Genomic DNA, 6,838 nt, shown 5'->3' with positions numbered 1-6,838 from the left:
GCAGAAAGGATCGTCTTTGCTTCTTGGAGCAATACACTTCTGGACAGCCCAGGGAGCTAATACGCAGTTGTCTGCACATTGATCCAGAAAAGGGCTACTGTGAAGCAAAAAGGCTCCTGAAAGAGCACTTTGGCAACGAATACAGGATTTCTGTGGCATACATAAACAAGGCTCTAGGCTGGCCTCCAATAAAGACAGAAGATGGTGAAGCCCTCAGCGCATTGGCACTATTCCTCACCTGCTGTGGGAATGCAATGTCAGACATGGAGTACATGGAGGAGTTGGATAACGTTGCCAACATGCATGCCATTGTGAATAAGCTACCGTACAACCTCAGGGGAAGGTGGAGGAGTGTTGCCTTTGAAATAGAGGAGACAGAAGCTCGGCGGCCTAAGTTTATGGACCTTGTCAAGTTTATTAACACGCAGGCTAAGGTAGCATTACACCCAGTGTTTGGAGATATAAAAGACAGCAATAAGGCACCAACCAAGTCTCCACCAAATGTCACTTTAGGGAGGAAGAGTGGCAAGACCATTTTTACAACAACAGCCACACCTGTAAACCACTCGGGCAGCATCGATGCAGAGGCTAAAGGGAGGCAAAAAGGGACTCACTAATCCTACCTCTGCATTCAAAAAAACATGTTTGTTTTGCCACAGTGAACATACCATGGCACAATGCAAGAGACTAAGGAAATCTCTACACAAAGAGAAACTAGAATTTCTTCGAGGCAAGGGACTTTGCTTCAGCTGCTTAAAACAGGGCCATATGAGTAGGTCTTGTGAGGAGAAATTGAGCTGTGAGCTCTGTTCAATGACTCATCCAACTGTGTTGCACATCAGGAGCAAGGATAAGCCTGCACCAAAGGAGGAGTCACCAGAACATGATGAGAAGCAGTCTGTGAGCAGTGGGTTTGTAGAGACAGCTAATACACTATGCTCTGGTACTGGGGCCGGAGACGCAGATAGCATCCTTGCTATTGTTCCAGTCCAAGTTAAGGCAAAGAAAGGCGACAAGGCGGCTATCACATATGCTTTCTTAGACCCAGGCAGCACTGCAACGTTTTGTACCGAAAGGCTAATGAATGAGCTCAATCTCAGTGGAAAGAAAATGGACATACTGTTGACAACCATGGGGCAACAGAAAACGGTCAGCAGTCATCTTGTTACAGGCCTAGAGGTTAGCAGCCTAGAAAATTGCAACTTCATTGAGCTGCAGGAGGTGTTCTCTCAGAAGGCAATCCCAGCCGACAAAAGGAACATTCCACTGCAGGCAGACGTGGACAAATTGCCTTATCTAAAGCGGGTGCAAATACCCTACATCAATGCAAAAATAGGTCTGCTAATCGGAAATAAAGTACCAAGGGCTATGGAGCCAGAGGAAGTCATTCACAGCATAGACGACGGACCCTATGCAGTAAAAACAAGCCTTGGCTGGACAGTGAATGGACGGAATGGCAATCGCAGCGCTGCAAGGAGCAAAACAGTAACTGTCAAATCAAATCGAATATCTGTGGCCAAACTGGATGACCTGTGGAAACAGCAGCTCAAATATGACTTTCCTGAATGCAACCAGGAAGAGCAACTGGAAATGTCTAGGGTAGATCTCCAATTCATGGACAGTAACACATTCTGCCAGACTGGTTAACGGACATTACTGCATCGGCCTACCTCTTAAGAACAAAAGGATTCAAATGCCCAACAACCAAGTGCTAGCAGAACAGCGTGCCTTAAATTTGAAGAAGAGGCTTCTGAAAAACACCACATTTCGTGAGGACTATATTGCTTTCATGAAGGATCTGATCTCCAAGGGCTATGCCACGAAGGTCCCTGACAAAGACCTCAAGCGCAGGGATGGAAAGGTTTGGTACATCCCACACCATGAAGTGTACCATCCCAAAAAGCACAAAATGCGTGTTGTATTCGACTGTGAAGCTGCCTATCAGGGGTTCACGTTGAATGGGCAACTTCTTCAAGGGCCGAACCTTACCAGTACTGTGATTGGAGTTCTCACTAGATTTCGCCAAGAACCTGTAGCTGTCATGGCCGATGTGGAAGCCATGTTCCACCAGGTAAAGGTTCCACCAGAAGACGCAGACCTCTTAAGGTTCTTATGGTGGCCAAATGGAGACGTTAACCAAGCTCTGGTGGCATGCAGGATGGTTGTGCACCTATTTGGCGCAATGTCATCACCAAGCTGTGCCAGCTATGCTCTGAGACGGTGTGCCGAGGACAACAGGGACCAGTTTGATAGTACAGCTACTGAAACCATACTGCAGAACTTTTACGTGGACGACTGCCTGAAGTCAGTTGGCTCTGAGGATGAAGCTGTGTTGCTTTTCCACAATCTGAAAGCGGCCTGTCAAACAGGAGGATTCAGGTTGACGAAATGGATAAGCAACAGCCGTGTGGTGCTGGCCTCCATTCCTGATACTGAAAAGGCAAAGGAAGTTAAAGATCTGGACTTGGATCAGGATGTACTGCCCATGGAGAGAGCACTGGGAGTACAGTGGTGTGTCCAGTCTGATAGCTTCAAATTCCGAATTGCCATTCAAGAGAAAAAGCCCACAAGGAGGATCATTCTTTCTACTGCAAGTTTCATCTACGACCCACTAGGCATCTTGGCGCCAGTGGTTCTGCCGGCTAAAAGGATTTTGCAAGAGTGCTGTAGGCTAAAGATTAGCTGGGATAGCGTCATTCCAGAACATCTTGCTCAGCAGTGGAATGAATGGCTTAATGATTTGGAGTTATTCCGGGCGTTTGAAGTTGAGCAATCTTTCAAGCCAGCACATTTTGGAGGCACTTCATTTGCTCAGCTTCATCATTTCTGTGATGCTAGTGAGGAGGCTTATGGTACTGTAACCTATCTGGTGCAGAAAAGCTGGAATGGTCAAGTCCATTGTTCCTTTGTTAAGGGGAAGGCAAGAGTTGCGCCACTCAAACACACCACCATTCCACGTCTGGAATTAACAGCAGCAACTATGGCAGGACGAATGGACAGGATGTTAAGGAAAGAGCTACAAATACAGCTTGCAGAGTCGGTGTTTTGGACTGATAGTACAGCGGTGCTAAAGTACATAAACAACGAGACAACCGCACCTTTGTCGCCAACCGCATCTCTCAAATCCTAAAAGTGTCCGTGGCTTCTCAATGGCGACACATCAACTCACATCTCAATCCGGCTGATTGTATCTCAAGAGGACAGAACGTAGGCCTTTTCCTACAGAACCATGTCTGGATTTCTGGACCAGACCTTTCTCACGGCACCAAACAACAGTTGGCCAAAGAATCTTGATCATCTAGAAGCTCTTAACCGAGGAGACCCGGAGATCAAAAAAAATGTGTCGATTAGCACCTTCACATTAAATAAAGGAACGGATGTACTGCAGCAGTTGATAGAACACTACTCCTCATGGATACACCCTCCAATTATTTGGAGGGCGTTAATCCACATCACTGAGGAGGAACTAGTCAACGCAACCTCTCCAAAACCCCGTAAATCAGACAGTGTACACTAACCATATAATGATACTGATTTTTTCCATTATGAAGTAAAGTTTGCCCTTGGTAGGACAAATAAAATAATGACTTAGTTAAGGTTTAGCTGTTAATATATAACCCAAAACGATCCCTACACCCCCACGGTCTGCCAGCCAGACCGTGGGGGTGTAGGGAAGGAGGACCCAGGCGCGGTGCTCTGTGTGTAAACAGTGCGTTTATTTACAGTGTGTGGAACTAAACAACAATAAATCCCCGTGCTTTCCCCAGACTCCCGTGTCGTATCTTCTCCCAGTGTTTGTGCTCTCCGCTCCCGTGTCTCAGCACTCCTCCTGCTGGCTGCTGTCTGGCACTCCACACTTCTCCTGGGGACACAATAGAAGCAGCCGTCAGGACACATACAACCATGGCCATACACACACTAACTAAGCTCAACTGGGTGACTAACGTGGAGTCTCACACAATGATCCCGTGTCAGAGAGAGCTCCACCACACTCTCAAGCAGCTCCTCCGACAAGCTCTGATCAGCAGCAGGTGTGTGGTTTCAGGTGTGGCCAGTCCCCTAGCAGGGCCACACCCACCAGGCCTGAAGGCGAGTGCTCAGACACACAGCCACCCACACACACATATGTACAATCATAGAAAAGGGGGAGCAACACCAAAAATACATAAGTAACATAAGTCTATAACTGCTCAGAGATCCTGGGTCGCTCAGACCCAGGACCCTGACAATACCCTTAAAAAACGTCCAGTTATGTTAACATAAGTTCCATATTAATTTGAATTCGAAATTTTATCTGTCTCTTATCAATGACTCCATTACTAGTCAGTTATGTCGAAGCAGAAGCAGTCTTATGGAGGGTCCTAACGGTTAACCTATTGTTTAACTGGTGATGGGCATCCTCTGCTGTTTCCTTTGGCAGATTCTTGTAGAATTTTTCGGCTTCTTCGGGTGTTGAGAAGAGGTGGATCTTTCCATCGGACAGGATCCTGAGTCTGCAGGGGTTGTGCTGGAATCCACAGAAGGCATTGATTTCAATAAACAGCTTGACAACCGGGTGAAATCCCCGTCGGATCCAAACCGTCTCCGCAGACAGATCCTGCGCAAATGTGATCTTGGCCCCATCATGTGTAATTTGTTGTTTTCTTGCTTCCTGATAGACCAGTTCCTTCTCTTGGAAGTTTAAGAAGCAAACAAGCACCACCCTGCTTTGGTTTGGTTTCCCGGAGGCTAGCGTGCGATGCACTCACTCCAGTGTGAATGACTTGTCGGGCGCTAGCCCCAGCCACTTAGGTAGCATGATGTTAATAAAGTCGAAAAGTGATTGTTGCCCCTCTGCTCTTTTATGCCAAAGATGCGCAGGTTCTTTCATCGTCCCGGTTTTCCAAGTCATCTGTTTTGGCTTCAGGAAGAACGATTCGTTTGATGGCCGAGTTCAGTGACGTTTCTGTTTTTTCAAGTGTGCTTTCTACTTCGGCAATGCGGGTTTCGGCCTCCTCGATATGAGCCCCCTGGTTCAACACGGGACCCCCCACTCACCAGCTTGTTTGTTTACTGTACATTTTATACATGGCTCTGTAGATTTTTTTCAGTTGTTCTATACATATTCTGTACATTGTTACCTGTATATACCTGTATATACGAACTTTGGTAGCTTATGTTTATAGGAGCACCTTGTGTCTTCCTTTTATATTTTATTTTCCCGTGCTGTAAGAGCTCTGTAACACCGAAATTTCTCATCCGTGGGATAATAAAGGCTTATCTAAAGGGGCGATCGTGGCTCAAGAGTTGGGAGTTTGCCTTGTAATTGGAAGGTTGCCGGTTCGAGCCCCGGCTCCGACTGTCTCAGTTGTTGTGTCCTTGGGCAAGACACTTCACCCATTGCCTACTGGTGGTGGTCAGAGGGCCCGGTGGCGCCAGTATCTGGCAGCCTTGCCTCTGTCAGTGCGCCCCAGGGTGGCTGTGGCTACAATCACCAGTGTGTGAATGGGTGGATGACTGAATGTGTAAAGCGCTTTGGGGTCCTAGATAGCGCTATACAAATACAGACCATTTATCCTTCCAGGACCTGCAGCTGCGTAAAGCACTGTTATGGCCCTGGCCATAATCTGTTCTGCTGGCTGTTTTCTTTGTCTGTGTCTTTAAGTCTTTGCAGGTCCCTGAGTGGATGAGCTGACGGCTGCTGATTGGTCCCCTGGTCATGTGGTGTCCTTCAAAATCCCTCACCAGCATTGGCCCTGGGCAGCCACTGACAGCAGCAGCAGACCTGACCCTGGCCTCCAAAACCTGTGACGTTTGTGCCTGTGACTTTTGCGACTTTCTGAGTTCTGCATATAGTGTGTACATTAGTTTTCATTGTAAATAGCACTGGAACAGAAGGGGTGATCTGCCTTATTGTTTTCCCTTGCACTGTTTTCTCCTGTTTATCGCTGTCTAGCGCTTGTCTTTTGTTTGTTTTTTGATTTCACATAGGGTTTTAGATAGCACCTCCTCCTGACTTAGCTTGTTTTGTTTGTTATTTTGGCCTTTGTTCACCCCGGAGCTTCATTTTGCAGTGTAGAGAAATAAACCACCGTTCACTAAGAAATTGGTTTTCCCTCTGTGTATGGTTTTGGGGACCAGGGCGGGGCAAACTTTTCAAACTTATGTTGCGTTCCCGTACTCCTAGACTGGGGCGTAACAGCACCCCTCCGACAGCCATCTGTTCTCTGATTGGATTGTTACATTTGTGATTGACATGACATTGACCAATCATTTGAAAGGAAGAAAAATTGGGTGAAAATTCATACTTGTAAGTTGAAACTCACACAGAGCGCAGAGTTTTACACATAGTTTTTTGCTTTGTATCTGTAAGCAGACCTTAACAAAAAAATTGTAACTTGTGTAAATATTTTTACAAACACAAATATTTTTTACACACAAATTCTCATCAGTAGATGCACAAACAAAAAATGTTCACATATTTTGGTTCACAAGGTTAAAAAACTCAGTTCACAAATACACATTTGATTTACAAGTACAAAATTTTCATGACCACAATTTGAGCCCATAAACAATGGTGAAACATTCCCACAAACACACTTCTGAACCTTGTGGAAAGGCTTTGCTGAAGAGTTGTTAAAGGGTTAGCTGACATCATATTAAACCCTATGGATTAAGAATGGGATATAACTCAAGTTTATATGCATGTGAAGACAGAAAAGTGAATACTTTTGGGAATATAGTGTGTATTATAAATACCTTCTTTGCACATTATTATTTATCAGGTGAAACTATCTATATGAATTTAGTATTAGTCATATTAAAACTGTTATGAACTAGTTTATGTTCCAATAAACTA

The sequence above is a fragment of the Neolamprologus brichardi genome, unplaced genomic scaffold (genome assembly GCF_056152115.1).
Source record: "Neolamprologus brichardi isolate AB-2024 unplaced genomic scaffold, ASM5615211v1 NODE_ptg000032l+_length_1147064_cov_1, whole genome shotgun sequence".
In the NCBI taxonomy this organism is placed as follows: domain Eukaryota; kingdom Metazoa; phylum Chordata; class Actinopteri; order Cichliformes; family Cichlidae; genus Neolamprologus; species Neolamprologus brichardi.
The sequence above is the reverse complement of the archived record's forward strand: the minus strand, read 5'-3'. Positions refer to the sequence as shown.